Source organism: Anas platyrhynchos, chromosome 11 (genome assembly GCF_047663525.1).
Source record: "Anas platyrhynchos isolate ZD024472 breed Pekin duck chromosome 11, IASCAAS_PekinDuck_T2T, whole genome shotgun sequence".
NCBI lineage: Eukaryota > Metazoa > Chordata > Aves > Anseriformes > Anatidae > Anas > Anas platyrhynchos.
In genome coordinates, this window is record NC_092597.1 from 4,756,650 (window position 1) to 4,778,527 (window position 21,878).

Genomic DNA, 21,878 nt, shown 5'->3' on the forward strand with positions numbered 1-21,878 from the left:
CTAAAGATCAGAAAAACTATTTATGGCAATTCTCCATTAAATAGTCTTTGCCAAAACCATATCAAAAGTCTGTTTTTCCCAAGAAGTAACAAAATACAATGCTAATTATAATTAAGTATCCTAAAGGAGAGAAATAAAAAAGAAACCGACCATTAGCACACTTAGGGTCAGATTTTCTTCTTGCATGTATGCTGCAGGTAGGAAGAGCAAAAGGTCTTTACTGACTAAGATTTCATTTGCCCTCCAATATGTGGCATAGCATGAAAACTTGGGAAACAGCCAGTGGTCTTGAACATTTAACATTCAAGCTCTGAAAGTTTAAATCCTTAAATCCAGGTTTCTGTTTCCTCCCTATTAGAAAGGACATGATGGCTTTTTAGGTACCCAAATGCGGACATCCAGAAGGAAGTCCAGGTCTCAAATACAAGTAAATGGTTAGACTCACTGACTTTTGTGAGACAATGACAATTCTGGAAAGAGCCTAGCAGAGGGACACCAAGATGATCAAGGGACTGAAGTACCACTCCTATCAGGAAAGGCTGACATGTTCAGCTTGCAGAAGAGGAGGCTCAGGGGCGATCTTATGAATGTGCATAAATACCTGAAGGGAGGGTGCAAAGAATACAGAGCCAGGCTGTTTTCAGTGGGGCCCGGTGCCAGGACAAAAGGTGGTGAGCACAAGCTGGAAGTCATAGCATCAGGAACCTCTTCTGTACTGTCCAGGTAATGGAGCACTGGCACAGACTGCCCAGAGAGGATGTGGAGTCTCACTCCTTGGAGATCTTCAAAAGCTGTCTGGACATGGTCAACCTGCTCTAGGTGTCCCTGCTTCAGCAGGGTTTTGGGCAAGATGACCTCCAGAGATCCCTTCCAACCTAAACCATCTTGCGACTCTGTGGGGAATCCCATTGCCTGTGATTGCACATGCAAACCCACACACGGAAAACAGCCATCACTGGGAGGTGACAGTAAGAGAGAGATCCACCCAGCATCAAAGGCCTCTTTCCAAAAGCTAGCCCATACTGGCTCAACCAAAAGTGACACACTCCAGTTGTATTTCACTAACAATATGCTCACAGGGAATAGCATCAAACTCTTGGAAACCTCAGTTTGCACTGAACCGATCATTGTACCATTTGGGGTGATTTCTTACTACTTATTTTAGAGATTGTGTTGAAAAACAAGGTTTCTCTCACCTCCATTCTGCATAAATCACAGTGATTTTTATTTTTTGACTTGACAGTCACTGAAATTTATCAATGTAAATGCACAGAACATCTGGGATTAATAGTTTCAATTATCTGAGTGCATAACAGTGGTGCTCCAGAACATATGTCAGTGAGAATCAGATAAGTGATTTTTATTTGGGTGCTATGGGAGAAAGGAATCAGGGGTTCAGTAAATAAACCAGGTGTCTGTGAATACCTAATTATGGCACAGAGGGGAATGAACAGCTCTGGCCTCTTCTTTGTGTGCTTCAGCAGAGCACTGCTGATTTCATGAAAAAAAAGAGGGTGGGAGGAATATCCCTGTTGAATAAGGATGATAAGGATGATGCATGTCCATGGAGTTGCCCCCTCACATACTTGCACCTCCATCTGAGGTACAAAAGAAGTTTTATAATACTCTGGCTGCACAGAGATTCTCCAAAAGATAAGAATATACTCCATATAATAGGAATCTCCCAGATGTAGGTCAGCTAACTGCTAGCCTCACCAGCTCCCAACACAGGAGTCCTTAACTTCTGAGGAACAGGGGTGCCTTAGCCTGTTATGCCCCTGCATCCCCCCCTCAGTTTACACTGCATGGTGTAACACCCCACAGCCTGGCGCTGCACATCACTGCCAACACATCATGATAAACGAGTAGGACCAGAACCTAAAACATATGAAAATTAAGAGAGCCAAGGAATGCAGAAGTCCTTTAAATATGTTTCTCATTCTTAAAAATCACTGAAATGCCTTGTAATTAAGGATACTATTTACAGATTTAACTACGCAATTTATAGATAAAATAATAATTTATGTTAAATTTACAAAGCCCTTACAGGCTTTGCTTCTGTTTACAGATAAAAGTATCTGTAGAAACTGCTGTTGATCCAGATGCCTGTCTAGTACATAATACCTCACAGCCTTACAAAATGCTGTGTATAAAAGGATGGAAATTGCTTTTTGGCCTACTTTCTACACTGACATACAGAAGAGGAGGGATAGTCTTGTGGTTGAGACACTTGGCTGGGATTGAGATGACCTGGGTTCAGTTTCAGACTCTGCTACAGACTCCCTGTATACCCTTACACAAGTGACTTAATCTCCCTGTATATTAGCTCCCCACATGTAACATGGGGCTGCCAATACTTCTGGACGCTGTTGGGTTTTTTCCTCTTCAGACTACACAGCCTTTGGGACACAGACTGTGTGTTTTGTGAATGATAAAGGGAGCCTCAAGCCAAGTTCAGGCCTCTTGGCATTACTGTAATAAGATGAGAAAAGATTTTTCACATAACGTTTTTTGTACTATGACCCTTCAAGTTATATATATATATATATATACACATATATATAATTAATTGTCTGTTTATAGTAAAAGACCAGAGGAATTAGCTCCTGAGATTTTCTGTGCTGGGCAAGCGCAACAGCAGCAGAACAAATTCCACAGAGGAACTCATGCACAATCAATTAGGTCGTCTAATTAATTTTCCAACTCAATAGATGCTATGAACTATTTTTTATGCAGAAATATGTCTTTACGGGACACACATGTAAAATCAATCCAAAAACTTTTAAAATCTTAGAGGAGAAGGATAGATGCTATTCGCTTGAAGGGAACAATGCCCTCTCACATGGGATTCATATTTCTGACATGAGAGAACACATATGGGGAATAACAGTATTTTCCAATTGACAAGGTTGTGTATTTAGCATTACAGACTGACTTGTTAATCACTATTTAGAATGATTTATGATGTTATGTACCCCATAAGTAGGGAGAATGAAAACACTGGCCATGTGGAAAGAAAAAGCAAAAGATGTGCTTAGAAAATATGTCCGAATAAAACAGGGACAAAATGTATGGATGTTTATGGGATTTTTAAGCTGAGACGACACGAGGCTACAGCATCTAACAACAGAGATCTGTTTATCCAGTCCTAATGCAGACAAACCTTCAATTAACATCAGCAGGAACTGTGTCTGAATAAGGACTGCAGAACAAAGTCTGAAACAAGTTGAAGAAGAGTGGCCACAGAATTTTATGTCTTTTCTCACGGGGTCTTCAGCAGCAAAATTTTAACTGCTGTGTGTTTCTCCTGCACTGCTTCTCCCATCATTGTGATTACCCCAAAATACTTCTTCCCCACTAACAGAATAAAGCGTGAGACTACAGTTATAACTGTGAAGTCTGGGTTAGAAATGTGAGTTGTGGTATTTCTAGAGTCCTAAAGGAAACAACGTAAGTTATAGACATATACTTGGTAATCCATAATTATAGGAAAGGTGGCACAGAAGCGCAGCAAGACACATCAGTCATGGTTTTATCATGGGCATTTCTGTGTAAACATGCACTAGGTTTATAAATGAACTTAAATATCCTATAGCAAATAAAAAGCAATAACCCTAACTATCTCTCCAAACTGTAACGCTAATCCGTTTTCAGTTAGTGACTCTACAATGTCCTCTGTTTCAAATGAAGTGGCTCCTAGATCAGACAAGTGGACAAGAATAAGAAACGGCAAGCTCTGAAAAAGATGCACACTGCCTGTAGGAAGGGGAGAGCCAGTGCAGAAAACTTTTAAGGAACAAGTGTGAAGGGAACAAGGATCCAGCAAATCAAAACAGCAAAAAGAGAAGAGGGAAGAAAAACAGGAAGGCAGCGAAGACAGGATGGAATAAAGTGAATCTAACACATGAGTGGGAGGCACAGAGACACAGAGAGATAAACAGTGGGAATCAGCAGACACCATGTGTGAAAAGGGTTGGAAAGGAAGGGAGGGAAAAGGCCGGCCGGCAGAGAGTTTCATCAGCCAACCAGGAGAGGGAGGTTTGCCAGGACAGGCCAGCCAACTAACTAGTTAAAAATGAGGTCCAGGGAGCCAACTAGTGAAGAGCAGCCAGCCAGGCAAAGACATCCAGGAGAGCAATGTCTATCGAGTAGGATGGGAGCAGTCCCGGCTCCACCCAGGATGTGGGCAACCTGCCACCAGCACCGTGACTTGCAGGGAGCGGCAGGTGTGAGCGGCGCTCACCTTCATGCTCTGAGATGCAAAAAGATGCCTGGGAATTTCTTAGCCGTGTGATAAGAGTACCGCTGATGCAGTACACAACAGCCTCCCATCTGGCAATAAACTCTGAAATATTATGTATTAGCTACCACTAGGTGACTACATGAATAAACAATGATTACATAAATTACAGATATTATCCTCATTTTTTTCCCAAATGGCTTTTTCTCCCTGCATCTTTTTCATATTCCATATTTCCAGTTGATTTCCATATTCTTTTTTGCTATGATATTTTCAAGCTGCTAAGGTAAGAAGTATGTACCCCGACATTATTTATATACATCAATGTCATAACCCTAGATCAAGCAAAACAAATACCAGGCCAGTGATAAATGAGGATATTAGATTTAAAAAAGGTTAGAAACCATGTCAAGGATGGCCTAATCCAGCTGCACTGACAACATACTGCTTAGCTGTTAAATTAGGCAGCTCTTATGTATCCATCTCAAAGAATAAAATTGAGGCAAAATTAAAAGCTGTAGCTAATGGATTGCCAATACTTGTGCTGTTTTCTGAAACGTTTTTATACTGAAAGAATAATTGTATAACTGAGTTGGAGCTGAATAAACCATGGCAAGACCGAATCATAAGGTTTAAAACTCATTATTTCAAACCAACAGTCACCTTCTCCTTGGGAGAAGAGAACAGTACAGAATGGAGAGCACCTCAGGGTTTCCCTCAACCGCTAAGAGGGGAGAGAAGAAGGGAAGCAGGACGGACCTCCTGTCTGCTGCTGGGAGTTAAGATGGGCAAGCATACACAGTACAGCACAATGCTGTTTGAAGTTCCTCTGTGGGAGTTCCTGCATCTATCTGAACTGCACGGTTTAGCAATTCCAGTGCCAATTTAAAGCTGTACCTAAAAATATAGGAAATATTTTCTTTTAATATTTGATAGAATGGGTGTATTTAAAAATCTAGGTTGTCACAGATACACATAAGCATCACTCCCAGCAATGTTAAAGGAACAGCAGACTGTTCTGAGAGGTGACTAAACCTTCAGCTGCTTGCAAACCAGAATTGTGGAAAACTTTTAGGTGGTTTTAAAAAAATTCCCATAAAACAGTAGAAAGCTCATAATTTAAGACACGTTAGTGGGAGTGAAAACTTCCTCACAATTATCAGAGGTATTGTGCACTATATCCAAAAGGTAAGTAAGATTATTTCCAGAAATAATGTCTTTCATCCACATCACCCTTGTAAGGAAATATTTGTTTTAATAATTAAGCTTCGAGTTTCAGCTACACTTACAATAAATAAAATTTGAATTAGAAAAATGCTTTTAAAGCACCAAATAGTTTAGTCTTATAAAATAAAATAAGACTGTAGTGGTTAAGCTGCCTTCCACATGAATGTTTTATTAGTGTGGGAATATACTATAAACCTAAATTATAAAGATAATGTAAGGTAGCCTTCATATTTCAAATGAGATAACCACTGGAAGGAACTCTTGCCTGGCAGCACACCGGTCTCCTACTTTCCTCCATCTCATTTAATTAAGAACTGCAAATTGGATCCACATCATCTTTTAAACAGCTGATTAAAAGCCCTGTTCATAAAAGCGATATTGTTCATTTTTTCACACGAGCATCAAGCTAATGCCCTGCAGGGCAGAGTGCCTGCTGCCCACCTGGGATCTGATTCTGCTTAGAACGAGGTGCAGAGAGCTGCTGGCATCCTGTGCACTCCATCTGCACAGGATGTCATTCCTTGGAAAAAGAAAGGATGGCCCAAAACTCTTCCCAATCTACTCAAATTTGGGTACAACCTAAGTCCAGCTGAAGCAAATGAAGAGCCTCTTTGGATTTGAAAGAGGCTATTGGAGGACATGTACACATGTATTTATCCATGCATTCACCAATGTATATTGACACATCTTGCATTCAAGAAACATTGTAGAAATGAGAATATCAAAGAAAGATTGTGCATACAGCACATAAGCCCAAAAGAAAAGGCACACTGCATTTTTAAATAGAAAGAGACATCATATATTTTGTTTCTTACTCTATTAGAACCTCCGTATTCATCACCTTGAAATTCAAAATTGCTGTTAAATACTATTTCAAATAACAGTATTTCTGTACCCTACAGCCAGAGATAATAGCCTTCTTTGCTAGACCTCGCTCATATTTGTGGCTTATGTCTTTGAGCACTTCTATCCAAAATTACTGATTGATAGTAATACATGGTACTACAGCACAGAGCTAGCCACTTTCTCAAAAACCTCTTGCTCTCTCTTGAAACCTGTCTGAAAAAAGCCTGCCTGTGTCAATTCTGAGGAAAAGGAAGAGAAAAAGAAGAATGATAAATGAATACACAAAGTGATGCACAACGCAACCGCTCACTACCCGCTGACTGATGCCCAGCCAGACCGTGAGCAGTGGCAGCCCCCCACCAGTTTTCACACAGAATCACACACAGAGTTTCTAGGTTGGAAGAGACCTCAAGATCATCGAGTCCAACCTCTAACCTAGCACTAACAGTCCCCGCTAAACCATATCCCTAAGCTCTACATCTAAACGTCTTTTGAAGACTTCCAGGGATGGTGACTCCACCACCTCCCTGGGCAGGTTTTGTTGTTCAGCAGGATGCCATACAGTATGGAACATCCCTGTGGCCAGTGTGGGTCAGCTGTCCTGGTTGTGTCCCCTCCCAGCTCCTTGTGAGGCACGCCCAGCCTCCTCACTAGCAAGGGCAGCACAAGAAGCTGAGTCCTTGACTCAGTGTAAGCACTGCCCAGCAACAACCAGAGCATTGGTGTGTTCTCAGCATTATTCTCGTCCTAAATGCAAAACACAGCACCATACCAGCTACCAGGAAGAATATTAACTCTATCCCAGCCAAAACCAAGACACCCACCCAAGTCTTTGGGTGTCCCTTTCTTTGACTTCAGTAGGGTTTGGATCACTTCCATAGTTACTGAGAAGTTTAATCCAGGCTTTGCTTCCGTGAACAATATAAAATTTTCACCCCCAAATCTAAAATACTGCCCATATATTTGAATGTAAAACCAATATGCTTTTCTTGTTATTGTTGTTATATGTGAAATACATGCATAATCTACCCTCTGGTCATAACAAAATGCAAAGTTGTGGAATAAATGTAATAAATGCATCGCCTGCAGGGTTTTGGCAACATTTTACAGTAAGTGGCAAATCATTACTGGTTTTGACATTCCCTGTGAGGTTAACCATCTTGACCTCTGCTGATATTTTTTGGATGCAATGGCAGTTTCGCAGAAATTTTGTTTGTGCTCTTTAATGCAGAGTCATTACATAACATTTTATAAGATTACCCAAGTAATTATGAACAGGGAACAAAAGTCACACATGCGTATGCACAACAAACATCCTGTTTGTTTGAATGATCTCAGACACTAAAAAACACTATTCTCATATCAAGACTTCCTTCAGAAGACAAACACAAAGAACAATGGCAGTCTCTCAGCAGCGGCAGATGTCAATAATGGCTCCTGCAACCACTCTCTAGGCAACTGTAAGTAACGAATCAAAACTATCTCCAGTCTTCTAAATCTGTCCTAAGTCTGTCCTCCATCACATTGAATTCAAAGGAAGAGTTTCCACTGATTTCAACAGGACCGGCACACCACTCCTGGTATGTTTCAAGGTTAGTTGAATCATTGGAACAGCAGCAAGACTTTGCATAGGAGTAACAAAAAGAAATTCCTCCCAGCTTGAGACTGAACCAGACATCAACGATATAAGCTGAAGGAAGTTGTTATTTCTATTCAAAATTCTAAACAGCTGTTTTCAAGACAAATTAAAAGATTTTTCAATGTTTGGATTCAACTCAAGAGCTTTATCTAATGCATACTTTGTATTTGAGTATTTGTTGAATTAGAAATTTAATAGAGCAGCTGAGTATTTTAAAATCTTTTGGAAGATGTGAAAAAGGGATGTGAACTCTAGCACACCCTGTAAAACATAAATTTCTTAGCAAAATAATATGTTATTCATGTGCTCTGTACATTAGGTCAATTATTACTCACTTTCTTTGGAGAACAACCAAGTGCCTCCACCCTTTATAACAGAGAACTGTAATCAACTGTAGTAAGAATAGCAGAATTATTCTAATACACATTGGTGGCTCAGGCCCTAGCTGAGGAAGGCTTGAACAGTAAGAGACTAAGATTGATTTCCGATCTTTTTATTTTTTTGAAATTGGGAAAGAAATTAATGTTTTCTTATATACCCTAGTAAATAATTTTAATTTAAAAAAAAAGGAAAAAAGCTTCTTAAAAAAAAGAAAAAAAAAAAGGAATGCTTTAAATTAGCCCTCCAATTTAAACACTTGTTACTTAATGACAAATTCCATAAACATTCTAATACCAATACTTATTCCACTGCACGTCTTTCCTTTCCACTAACCCAATTTAACCTCTCATCTTCCTTGGAGTCAGCAGCTGTACAAAGAAATTTTTTAATACTGGCATCAGCAAATGACTTAAGTGCTAGTGCTAGATTTAAAATGCCTTCTAAAAACATGACTTTTTGTATTGAATTTGGAACTGAGTCTGATACAACTTGTACTGTTAGTTTAATATAGTATCACCTTTCATGAAGCCATATCTTGTTGGGTTCCTGCTGGGACCTGAGAGCTGAAATAGCAAAAGGTTTAATGCATGGCACTTCATTTTGCCCAGCCTGGCTCAAGCCAAGAGAAGCATTTCAAATTATTTAGATAACCACACAGATTAAATACCCAGCAAGGTAGCTTGCTAAGTCATTCATCATTTGCCATTCCTGGACTGTGCTTGCGTCTAGCAATGTTTTTACTAGAAAAGCCATTCAGATGAATGGAATGCACATCTCTGCTGGGTTTCCCCTGCCTAAGAAGCAGTCTAAACTTCTCAACCTGCGTTCAATGCTCACTTCCTGAGGGAAAGCATTTGAGGTGGCAGAGGGGCTAGACGCCCTCTGCCACCTTCCTCTCTCCTATCTTCTTCCCTCACCTGCTTCTCTTGTTTTTCTTTGTAACTCCTCATAAATTTATGTATTAAGAAATACCTCTTCTTATTTCAGCCCCTCAAAAAGCTCACAATAAATTGTCCTCTTATTATTCCTTTACTTTTCACCTCAAGGAACAAGTAACTGGGATAGTTCACACTGCGTGGTGCAATTCAATTCCAGACACAATATCTGCATCATTAAATTATACCTTAAAGGTTACTGGAGTGAAAGTGATCTAACATTGACTCTCCTTTCACAGCTACATATCAGTTCTCTCTTTTTTAACTGACCATTTCAATGGTAGGTCTTTTTGCCTTTAAAGCCTGCAGTCTGGAAGTCATTTTTGACCCTGTGGTTTCTTTTGAAGCCTGTATTAATCCGGCTGTAAAGCTGTCACACTACCATTTTGTGAATCTCTCCAAGTTACCACCCATACTGTCCCACCAGGATGTGGAGGTTCTCATAAAGGCTTTCATCATATCCCAGCAGGACAATTATAATTCATTGCTTGCTGGTTTTACTGTTACCTCTTATAAACATTTCAAGCTCAAGTAGGACTCTGTCACTGTACTGCTCAGCTGAACTAAGATATCTGGACATACTATTCCAGCAGAGACTAGTTCAATGGCCCTTGAAGAAGCAGTTCTCATTTGAACACTGTTGAAGAAGATGTCTCACTTTAAGATCCATCTTGAAAAGAAATCATGATGGTGAATTATTTAAATGCAGCATTAACAATGTAATACTGCAAGCACAGTAGGCATAACGTGACAAGCATGAAGAATTATGACTGAGTAAATTACCTCTGGGGATTTCAACTAATCGAACAAGTCAATCAATAAGCAAGAACAAAGAGTATTTTCCTCACTTTCTTGTTGGCTTCTAATTTTAACTTCTTTAGAACTTGAGAAAAGCTGAAGAAAGTAACCAGTCATATTCCTTTGTGCAACATCTCATCTTTTCTGATTTGTGATAGGTTTTCTTGTGTAACAGGCAAAGGTAGTGCACTACTAAAGGCCTGTGAATTAGGTTTGGTCTCCCTATTCTTAGGGCTAGGACCTGAAGTAACATCAAAGCTCTTACAAAGCACCACTGAGTTAGCATAACAGATCTAAAATCACTGAAAAAAATGTTGGACAGAAGACTTTATTTTCCTTATTCTCCTCTCATTTTTGGAGAATAAACATGAAGAAATTTTTTGGAAGTGTCTAAAGCACAAAAGAAATTATTCTTTAAGCATATATGACTAGATTGCAGCAGCGTCAGTATGAAGCCCTACATAGGTTTGATTCTAGATTGGACTCTAGCTAATGGATCTTCCCATCTTCTAAGTGACAGAAGTATAAAGAGTGTCAAATGAAAAGAGGAAAATCCCCCTGCTAGTTTGTCTGTAGTTACTAATGCTACTAGAAATTAAAACCATTCCTATCCCACACCCCATAAACCAGTGCAATTTTGTCAGCTTATATTTTTAAATAAACTGTTCCATTTTTAGAATTTTAGTAGGCAAGTCCACTAGAAATTATCAGCATAACATGTGCTTTCATTTCATAGCTCTCAGTTAATCATTGCCACAGGACAAACACCCTCCAGACAGCAGAAAGAACAAATAAATAAAACAGACAAACAGAAACAAACAAAACATGCAAAAGATCCAGGATTATGAGTGCTTTGACACTGTTAGCCCTGGATCTTCCTTAAATCCCTGGCAGCCAGGAGGCCAACCACATCCTGGGGTGCATCAAGCACGGCATCGCTAGTCGGTCAGGGGAGGTGATTATCCCGCTCTGCTCTGCGCTGGTGTGGCCTCACCTTGAGTACTGTGTGCAGTTCTGGGCACCACAAGTACAAGGACATGAAACTGTTGGAGAGTGTCCAGAGGAGGGTGACAAAGATAGTGAAGGGCCTAGAGGGGAAGACACATGAGGAGCGTCTGAGGTCACTTGGCCTGTTCAGCCTGGAGAAGAGGAGGCTGAGGGGGGACCTCATTGCAGTCTACAACTTCCTCGCAAGAGGGAGTGGAGAGGCAGGTGACCTGTTCTCTGCAAACACCAGTGATAGGACCCACGGGAATACTGTTAAGCTGAGGCAGGGGAAGTTTAGGCTGGACATCAGGAAGAGGTTCTTCACCGAGAGGGTGATCACACACTGGAACAGCCTCCCCAGTGAAGTAGTCACTGCACCAAGCCTGTCTAAATATAGGAAGCAATTGGACTGTGCACTTAGTCACATGATCTAAATTTTGGGCAGACCTGTGCGGTGCCAGGAGTTGGAGCTGATGATCCTTATGGGTCCCTTCCAACTCGGGATATTCTATGATTCTAAATGGCTAACAGGTTTGAATGACACAATTGGAGGTGCTACAAATCACAGCTTAACACACATTTTAACACATTTTCCACAAGGTGATTGGATATAGGCCTAGGCAACCTGCTCTAGCTGATCCTACTTGAGCAGGGGTGATCTCAAGAGGTCCCTTGCACCCTAAAGTGATTCTGTAAGGTGAAAAAATCTTAGAAATTATCCCTTCTGTCTCCAGTACTTCTTAGTAATTTTTCTCCATCCAGCCCATGGAGTAAGGAGGAAATAACAGCAGTACTGAAACTCCTGGGGATCACCAGGTAAACTTGGCAAAACTTAAGTGATGAGGACAGGGCCATTATAAAACAAGAGCAGCACCATTCAGTAAGGCAGGCCTACTCGAGTGAAATGCTCTTTAAAAAGTCACTCACTAAGTTAAACATTCAGGAAAGCAGTGTGAGGCCCCTCCTTCTTAATGGGACCTGAATTACATCACATGAAAGAAAATTAAGACTATGGCAGAGCAAAGTGAAGGTGAAGCTGCAGTTATGTTAACCTACCTGTGCTAGTATAGCATGGTTAATACCAGCAACAGTCACATAGTAAATGTGTAAGATCACAACCAAAAACCAGGTGCCCACAGGTTTCATATTTCTGTTCTTAACATACCTGAATATATAAGTACGTATATGTGTATATATACCCACACACTTTTAATAACTTTCATGCTTTTTAAAAAATTGCTTCTCCATAGCCTTTACATATCTTTTTTACAAAGAGAAATGTTGAATCTTTGTTTCTTACATAAAGAAATTCCCCCCTTTTCCAAAAGAGATTTTCTGGAGAAGGAGTGCAAAGCTAGACTCTGTTTTACAGCAGAGCAGAGTTTGGAAAGTGATTCTTTCTCTTAAGGCTCCTTTCTTTTCAAACCTTATTTAGGCCTCTTTTCTTTTCCTACAGCGTTTCTCCAGAGTGCCAAACCGTACAAGCTGTCACAGAAAAAAAATTATGAAAACCACTCAGTCATTATTCCTGAACTTCTTAAGGCCAATTGGAAGCGTGAATGTGACTGTCCTTACAACTGCTCTTAGGTAGTTATTTCCTATAACTTTTTGCCACTTTCACGCTGAGATAGAATATAAGATACCTTTATAAATGTAACAGAAATTTCAACAATTCTGTTAAGAACACGTTGCAAGAAAAATTATGTGTGACAAAACAGTTACACTGACCATTTTGAGCACCTCTGCTTAAGATGTATTTTCATTAGCATTTTGTACCTGACCTACATAAAAGAATTGTTTTTCTTGGAAATGCCCTTGTCAGTTTATCCTTACATTATGTATGATCTATGATGTTTTTAGAAGAAGTTTTCTTTTCTTTGTTAGCACTGAGCATCATGAAGGCTTTAGATCACTTAAAAACAGAGGAAAAACAAACTCCCAACACAAACTTGACTTAAGGAATACTGTGTACTGATATTTCATTTTTGCTGTTGCAATTGTAACAAATTTTTTCAGCTTACCAGCTGAAAAAGGGTATGAATGGAAAATAGTCATATAAATTTTCAGGGTGATTCACAAGGAAAACATTTGTTTTCACTTTAACAAATCAAAGAATTTTAGCTAGCTCTGCTTTCTTGTATCAAAATATATTGTGGTCCAGACAAAAAGGAACACTTTTCTCCATAAATGGCTAAGTCGGCACTGTTAGAATGAGTTCTCAACTTCATTTACTCATTCTTTGTATCATGTTCAGCTCCAGGGTCACCTTTTAGGCAGCACCTCCTCTATCGAAAGCTCCATGAGAAATTGTTTGTGCTCACTACTTTATGTTCTAAAAGTTTTGTAGTGACCCACTGTTGTGGTTTAACCTGGCTGGCAGCTAAACACCACACAGCCGTTTGCTCACCCTCCCCCCTCCCTCTCTGGGATGGGGGAGAGAAATGGGAAAGAGAGGCCTGTGAGTTGAGATAAAGACGGTTTATTAAGACAGGAAAATAATAATAACAATAATAATAACGATAACGATGATAATAGTATCACAGAATCACAGAATTTCTAGGTTGGAAGAGACCTCAAGATCATCGAGTCCAACCTCTGACCTAACACTAACAGTCCCCACTAAACCATATCCCTAAGCTCTACATCTAAACGTCTTTTGAAGACTTCCAGGGATGGTGACTCCACCACCTCCCTGGGCAGCCTGTTCCAGTGCCTCACAACCCTTTCAGTAAAGAAGTTCTTCCTAACATCTAACCTAAAACTCCCCTGGTGCAACTTTAGCCCATTCCCCCTCGTCCTGTCACCAGGCACGTGGGAGAACAGGCCAACCCCCACCTCACTACAGCCTCCTTTAAGGTATCTGTAGAGCAATAAGGTCGCCCCTGAGCCTCCTCTTCTCCAGGCTGAACAAGCCCAGCTCCTTCAGCCGCTCCTCATAGGACTTGTTCTCCAGGCCCCTCACCAGCTTCGTTGCCCTTCTTTGAACCCGCTCAAGCACCTCGATGTCCTTCTTGTAGCGAGGGGCCCAAAACTGAACACAGTACTCGAGGTGCGGCCTCACCAGAGCCGAGTACAGGGGGACGATCACCTCCCTAGCCCTGCTGGCCACACTGCTTCTTATAGAAGCCAGGATGCTGTTGGCCTTCTTGGCCACCTGAGCACACTGCTGGCTCATATTCAGCCGACTGTCCACCATCACTCCCAGGTCCTTCTCTGCCAGGCAGCTCTCCAACCACTCATCTCCCAGCCTGTAGCTCTGCTTGGGGTTATTGCGCCCCAGGTGCAGGACCCGGCACTTGGCCTTATTAAACTTCATGCAGTTGACCTCAGCCCATCGGTGCAGCCTATCCAGATCCTCCTGCAGAGCCTTCCTACCCTCGAGCAGATCGACACATGCACCTAACTTGGTGTCATCTGCAAACTTACTGAGGGTGCACTCAATGCCCTTGTCCAGATCATTGATGAAGATGTTAAAGAGGACTGGCCCCAGTACCGAGCCCTGGGGAACGCCACTAGTGACTGGCCTCCAACTGGACTTGACTCCATTTACCACGACTCTTTGGGCCCGGCTATCCAGCCAGTTTCTAACCCAACATAGCGTGCACCAGTCCAAGCCAAGAGCAGCCAGTTTCTTGAGGAGAATGCTGTGGGAGACGGTGTCAAAAGCCTTGCTGAAGTCAAGGTAGACCACATCCACAGCCTTTCCCTCGTCCACCCAGCGCGTCACTTTGTCATAGAAGGAGATCAGGTTCGTCAAGCAGGATCTGCCTTCCATAAACCCATGCTGACTGGGCCTGATCGCCTGCTTGCCCTTCAAGTGCCGCATGATGACTCCCAAGAGGATCTGCTCCATGAGCTTCCCTGGTACTGAGGTCAAACTGACAGGCCTGTAGTTCCTCGGGTCAGCCCTCCGGCCCTTCTTGTAGATGGGCGTCACATTTGCTAGCTGCCAGTCAGCTGGGACCTCCCCTGATAGCCAGGACTGCTGATAAATGATGGATAGGGGCTTAGTACTACTACTAATAATGTGTACAAAACAAGTGATGCACAATGCAATTGCTCACCACCCACTGACCAATGCCCAGCCTAACCCCGAGCAGTCCGGCCCTCCTCCCCCGGCTAGCCACCCCTATATATTGTTTAGCATGACGTCAGATGATATGGAATACCCCTTTGGCCAGTTTGGGTCAGCTGCTCTGGGCCTGTCCCCTCCCAGCTCTTGCTGCACCCCCAGCCTGCCTGTTGGCAGGACAGAGCAAAAGGCTGAGATGTCCTTGGCTTGGTGTAAGCACTGCTCTGCAACAATTAAAACATCAGCGTGTTATCAGCACTCTTCTCATCCTAAGCCAAAACATAGCATTCTACCAGCTACTAGGAAGAAAATTAACTCTGTCCTAACTGAAACCAGGACACCCACAAATTGGGAAATTGCTGAAATTTGAAAAATGGGAATGCTTCAATGGCACTAAGATCAAGAATGGTTTGAAGACACTTGTTCTGAAGGCTTTAAATGCAACGCTATGCAGCAATGATAACTAAAATCAATAAAAGCTGACTCAGTCTTTCAGGACAGAAAAAAATCTCACTTTCATGATACATCAGACAGATTCTTCCCATTTCTCCTTGGAGCTCTGCAGAGCGCAAATCTGGCAGCGCAGGCCATTCAGGGAAGTTACATCTTTCAACTGCCTACACTGCATATATAAAAGTCATATATGTATTAGTGTAACATCCCGTAATCAAACAAACATAGACATCTCTTTGTGTATGCAACTTCAACAAAGCCTTCTGATGAAAGCACCGGCCTCCACTCTTTATTTCTTAAGACACCACAAGGCAGCTTGCAAGCACCATGCATGAGCAAAGCCAATGCAAGGTTCTATCTCTGACTGCAGGAAGCAGAACTGAATTTCTTGTGCAGCAAACATGTGCCCGCAGGCTGCCAGCACACCTGGAGGTAGGCGTTGGGTGCAGCAACCCAGCTGTCTACAGGACGGGGAGAATGATCTCAGTGATTCTCATGTGAGTCCCTTCAGGACCTACATGCAAGACTCACATCTCACAGATTAAAACAATGCAACTATTTAATTCAAGCATTTGCAGTGTTATTTATTAAATCTATTTGTATTAACATATGCCATTACCACTTGAAAAACGTTTTTAGTTCTACCTCAACCAAAGCATGTGCTCCTCAATTTGTCATTAAATTTGTATGCATCTCCATTGTTACAGCTAAAATCAAATCAAAACAAAACACAAAGTCCAAGTAATACCTTACTGCACATCTAAAGGTCAGTGCCCTTAGCAGCCAATCAAGAAGGCATGGAAATACAGAGAGGGCTGCCAAATAGTTGAATGAAAACTTTGGATTTGGATTTGTTTGACTAAAATCAAAACTCAATTTGGAACAAAATGTAAATGTTCAGCTTCGTGTACAAAAGTTGGAGTCCTTACGTCTCACAAGAGACCTAAGCCCATATGTACTGAATCATTTATGTATCTTGATTAAGTTTTAAGCATATATCCAAAGGAACGTTTTAAAACATGCTATGTGGTATTTTCAGATGCACAAAGGATCATAACATACAGCTGGTTAGATAGGGTATTTACAAGGAGCAGAACAATGAATAAAAGCCTTCACATACAAAAGACCCTAAAAATGCTTTTTGGTCTTAAATAACAGACTGTGCTTAGCACTGAGTTCTGATCCAAAGATCTATTGATTATATTGCTAAGCATTATAAACGTCCTTAAATCACACACAGTAATTCTGTAAAGACTGACTTCCACAGCATTAAGCTGCAGCTTCAGTTTTAAGACGCAGAAAAATTCCTCATCCATTTAACTCAACTTCTTTTATAGGAAAGATAATCCTAGGTGCTGATACTGACTTTTTTGTTTTAAAACTCAAAGATATCAAGGGTGGCAACATGTATAAAAATTGTGTTAAAGAAAGTAAAACATGACTGTGACTGAACATATTTAACTTCAGCCTGAAGCCATGTTTCATAATCAGGTTATAAAATCAGGGGAAAAATAGTGTGCAAGAATACTTATTCCAGGCCTTCAAGCTTACGCATCTTTTAGTTTGCTGTTATAATACTGTACACACTGTATTCATGTTACAGGGCTGCAGAAACTACATGTCTGTGTCAACAGATGTGTTTCTTGGAAGACATCTACAAAAATCAAGTTTATTCAAATGTTTGCCAGCTACCATATGCTGCAATACTACTTTAAATGCAACATAAGGCTTTGGGAACATACTTTTACTGCTATCTACACTTTGTTATTTACTTTCCATTTAGACTAAATACCAGAGACGGGGCACACTAAGGGGTGCAGTGTCCTCTTTGTAAAAACATTCTACCCGTTGTAGTATTTAGAAAGAAAAAAAATATACACGGCTCTACACTGCTCTCGACCACTTTCAGCGGCTGCACTTTCATAGTGAGGCTCTGGGAAAGATATTTTTACATATGGCATTAATTCTGGGAACTTTTAATAATGGCCAAATATAATTAAAAATTAGGCAAAAATTCCTGCCATGGAGAGAGCAGTACAGAAACAACTCTGTTTGAAGAAAAAGCAATCATTTGCTCATATTCTGAGTCCAGAAAAAAAAACAAAACAAAACAAAACACACGTGGTACATTTTTAATATTTGAACTACATCAGGCCCAATTCAACTCCTATGTGAAGCGAGTGGCAAAACTCCAAAATGCAGCAGGATTGAGCCCCTGATGTTGTCACAAGCATTCAGATAAACAAACAGGGCTGTAACACATTCTAAGCTTCCACTGTGTTCCTCTAACTGGATCCAGACAGAAAAAGAAAAGCACATTTCATTGCATTTTTTCAATACCAGAACAACAACAATATACAATTTTATATTCTATGGAAGTGACCCTTTTATAGTATAATTATCCAAATGCCCAAAGAAAAATAGATTTGAAGAAGTCAAGTTTTTATGCACTCATTTGAAAGACATTGTTCTATCAAATCCAATAGGGATATCTGATCTCTCTGAGGTTGCTAATATCAATTCTGCCTCTGGACTTTTATCAAATGCATGATATAGCGATGTTTTAGATGCCCACTTTGGGGTCATTTGAATATGGCTAGCAAAATCCCCCAGACTCTTTACAGACAATAAAAAGTGCTGTCAATGTTCTGAATTATCCTCATGGGAACCTAACCTAAGCCTTTGCCCTCATTCTCTTCAGAGACTCTAAAAGGGACTGCAAAATCCATAAGTAACTCATGTTATTCTGTGTTAAAAGACAAATGGTGTAAAGAAGACATCCTTTTTTTTTTTTAACCAGCAGAAGAAATTGTGCTTTGCTTGCATCTTAGTTTTTCTATTACCTGATTTCTTTTCATTAACAATATGACTAAATGATATGCTTAAACCTGAGTGCACCTCTTGGAATTTAACTGATTCTGAAAGCTTTGGCCAAAAGCCATCAAGACCCTTAAGCATTTGCGTTATTTTAAGAATACTGACATCTCAGTTTTGCATTTAAATGCATGTCAAAGCCCGTCATTGGATCACGGCCAGAGAACTCAGCACCTTCCAGAATGAATAGTTGAAGTTCAAATTTTAACTGAGTCAATATCCATGAAATATTTTCTTTTCTGGACTAGGCATATTAAATGTGTCTTAAATTGCTGTAGGAAGCATTTCCAACTCCACTATATTCTTACTGTATAGTTTACATCAAGTTCACCTTTTTGATGAACACTATCCCACAGAAAAAAAAAAAGAAAAAAAAAGTCTATTGTATTTATAATACGCCTGCACATACTTGACGGTATGCCCAAGAAGCTTCCCCTACTCTGGAAAGGCACCAAACACCATTCGTGACAGTGTAGGAATTACAGATACATGTGTAAGACTTGACAATAGCGCAGCTACCTATCCAGCTCTGATACCATGTATCACACTGATAACACAGTACACAGTCTCCCAGAACTTGAAGAGGAGTTCCACTGATACTAACGCCTCTAAATATTCATTTTGCTCATGTAAATAGTGTTTTATGCCATCATTAACACTTCTAAGCCACACAAAAAGTAATTTGTACGCTGAAATTGTACCATGCTACCCTCTGAAAGAATGACTGAATAGATACATAAAAGTACTCAGGCCACAGATTTGATGTCACTCACTGCACTGTGAAAGAAGCAGGTCTTTTACCAGATAAGCTCTTTCATTACACGTGTATTTGAAACTACTGACCTACACAGAAGTCCTGCAAATCTTCATTAACAACCATATGGTCAGCATTTACTGAGGTAATACCAATTAAGCTAATTTGTATTACAAATATGGACCAAACATATGGAAAAACTAGTTAAAACAGTAGACAGAACACTGCAACATGCTGCTGGACTTAAGAAGCTGGCTCAAACTTTGATACAAGCAACTGGAACATTTTCATTGTTTTCTGTATTGGATTATTAGAATAATTCCTATGAATTTGGTTGTCTCAACATTGTTTTATTCAAGACAGTTCTAAGCTATGACACATGCAGCAACGGCTGGAATATTCCTTGGTCTGTGACATACGTGCCACAAACACCCTGTGACTGTTACTATTAGTCAATGTTCACAGAGAAAAGCACTGCGTGATATGCAGTAGTAAATTACTTACATCACTGTTAGCATGTGGCATGGCACAGCCTAGAAGTCAAACCACAGCCAAACACATGGGGAATGTGTATGCCACAAAAGCGTATCACTTCACATCACATTTATACCCAGAAATGGTATTTTCACAATAATCTGCCTCTCCTACTTCTCCCAGAAATGGGATAACATAAGAGACTAATTCTTTTATTTATTTTCCATTTTTTCCCCGCTCCACATTCAGAAAAGCTTTAGTTTTGTTACTTTTTTTCTATTATCTATTTACTGGATAACATCCATATACATATACATCAGAAGCCCACTAGGGAATGTCACAAATCCACATAACATTCCAGAGCTAGATTCAAAATATGGACCTCTTTTTTAGCTGACAGATGTGTAAAATCATACGCAGCCAGCCAAAGCCCTAATGACTACACAGGTGCATGTGCTTAACAATGCAAGTTATTCCTACTAAAATCAACATTAGCTTATACTTGAAGTTATCTTCAGAAAACATTTTTCTGATGGCATAATGTGATTCTGCAACCAAAAACCACCACACCCTTTTTAGAGGAGGGGAACATATTAGCTCAGCTAGGTAGAGAGGCTGGAGGAAATCTCTGTGAAAGAAGCCAACTTTCAGAGGTTTTCTGGGAAGATATCACAGAATCACAGAATTGTAGGGGTTGGAAGGGACCTCAGAAGATCATTGGGTCCAACCTCCCTGCCAAAGCAGGTTCCTTACAGCAGGCTGCCCAGGCTGTCCAGATGGGCCTTGAATATCTCCAGAGAAGGAGACTCCACAACCTCCCTGGGCAGCCTGTCCCAGTGCTCTGTCACCCTCACCGTGAAGAAGTTCTTTCGCATGTTGGTGTGGAACTTCCTGTGCTTCATCTTGTGGTCATTACCCCTTGTTCTGTCCCCGCAAACCACTGAACAGAGGTTGGCCAAATCCCTCTGTCTCCACACCTCAGGTATTTATACACATTGATGAGATCCCCTCTCAGTCTTCTCTTCTCCAGGTTGAACAGACCCAGGTCTCTCAGCCTTTCCTCATAGGGAAGATGCTCCAGGCCCCATATCATCTTTGTGGCCCTCCACTGGACTCTTTCCAGGAGATCCCTGTCTTTCTTGTACTGGGTAGCCCAGAACTGGATACAGTACTCCCGGTGAGGCCTGACCAGGGCCAGAGTAGAGAGGGAGGATCACCTCCCTTGACCTGCTGGCCACACTCCTTTTAATGCATGCCAGGATCCCATTGGTCCTCTTGGCCACCAGCGCACACTGCTGGCTCATGGTCAACCTGTCGTCCACCAGGACTCCCAGGTTCTTCTCCTCAGAGCTCCTCTCCAGCAGGTCATCCCCCAGCCTGTACTGATACATGTGGTTGTTCCTTCCCAGGTGCAGGACTCTACACTTGCTCTTATTAAACCTCATTTGGTTTCTTTCTGCCCATCTCTGCAGCCTGTCCATGGCAGCACAGCCTTCTAACGTGTCAGCCACTCCTCCCAGCTTTGTGTCATCAGCATACTTGCTGAGGGCAGACACTATTCCCTCATCAAGGTCGTTGATGAAGATGTTGAACAAGACCGGACCCAGCACTGACCCCTGGGGAACACCGCTAGTCACAGGCCTCCAGCCAGACTCTGCACCGCCGACCACCACCCTCTGAGCTCGGCCAATCAGCCAGTTCTCAACCCACCTTACTGTCCACTCCTCTATCCCACACTTTCTCAGCTTTGCTAGCAGGATGTCACGGGAGACAGTATCGAAAGCCTTGCTAAAGTCAAAGTAGATGACATCCACTGCTCTTCCCTCATCAACCCAGCTGGTGATGCCATCATACATGAAGAAGGCAAAGAGGTTTACTATCATTTGGCTTCAATACTGCAATGAGCTTTAACCAGAAATACTGCAGCTCATTAATGCCTAGTTATCAATAAAAGAGAAAATACAGAATAAAAAAATGTGTTCTAAGTAAAATCTGCTTATGGATGACGCATTTAAAATACAGATTTCCACCTCATTCCATGGTGGTATGATTTGGCTCAAATTGCTTTGTGCCATCAGTTTCTTGTTCCACCTGACACAAAGCAGGAGCCCTGAGGGACAGGACTGAAGCTGATAGCAGGCTTCAGCCTTGAAACTTGCCCTAAGTGGGTTGAGTGAAATCAGCCCGAATTCAGGCAA

The 21,878-nt window shown here is 41.2% G+C and overlaps 1 protein-coding gene across 4 annotated transcripts in view; it reads right to left on the reverse strand.

Annotated features, from left to right (window-relative positions):
* FBN1 (fibrillin 1) overlaps window positions 1–21,878 on the reverse strand; it is a 160,265-nt gene that overhangs the window by 113,452 nt on the left and 24,935 nt on the right. The gene's annotated exons all lie outside the window — the stretch shown is intronic.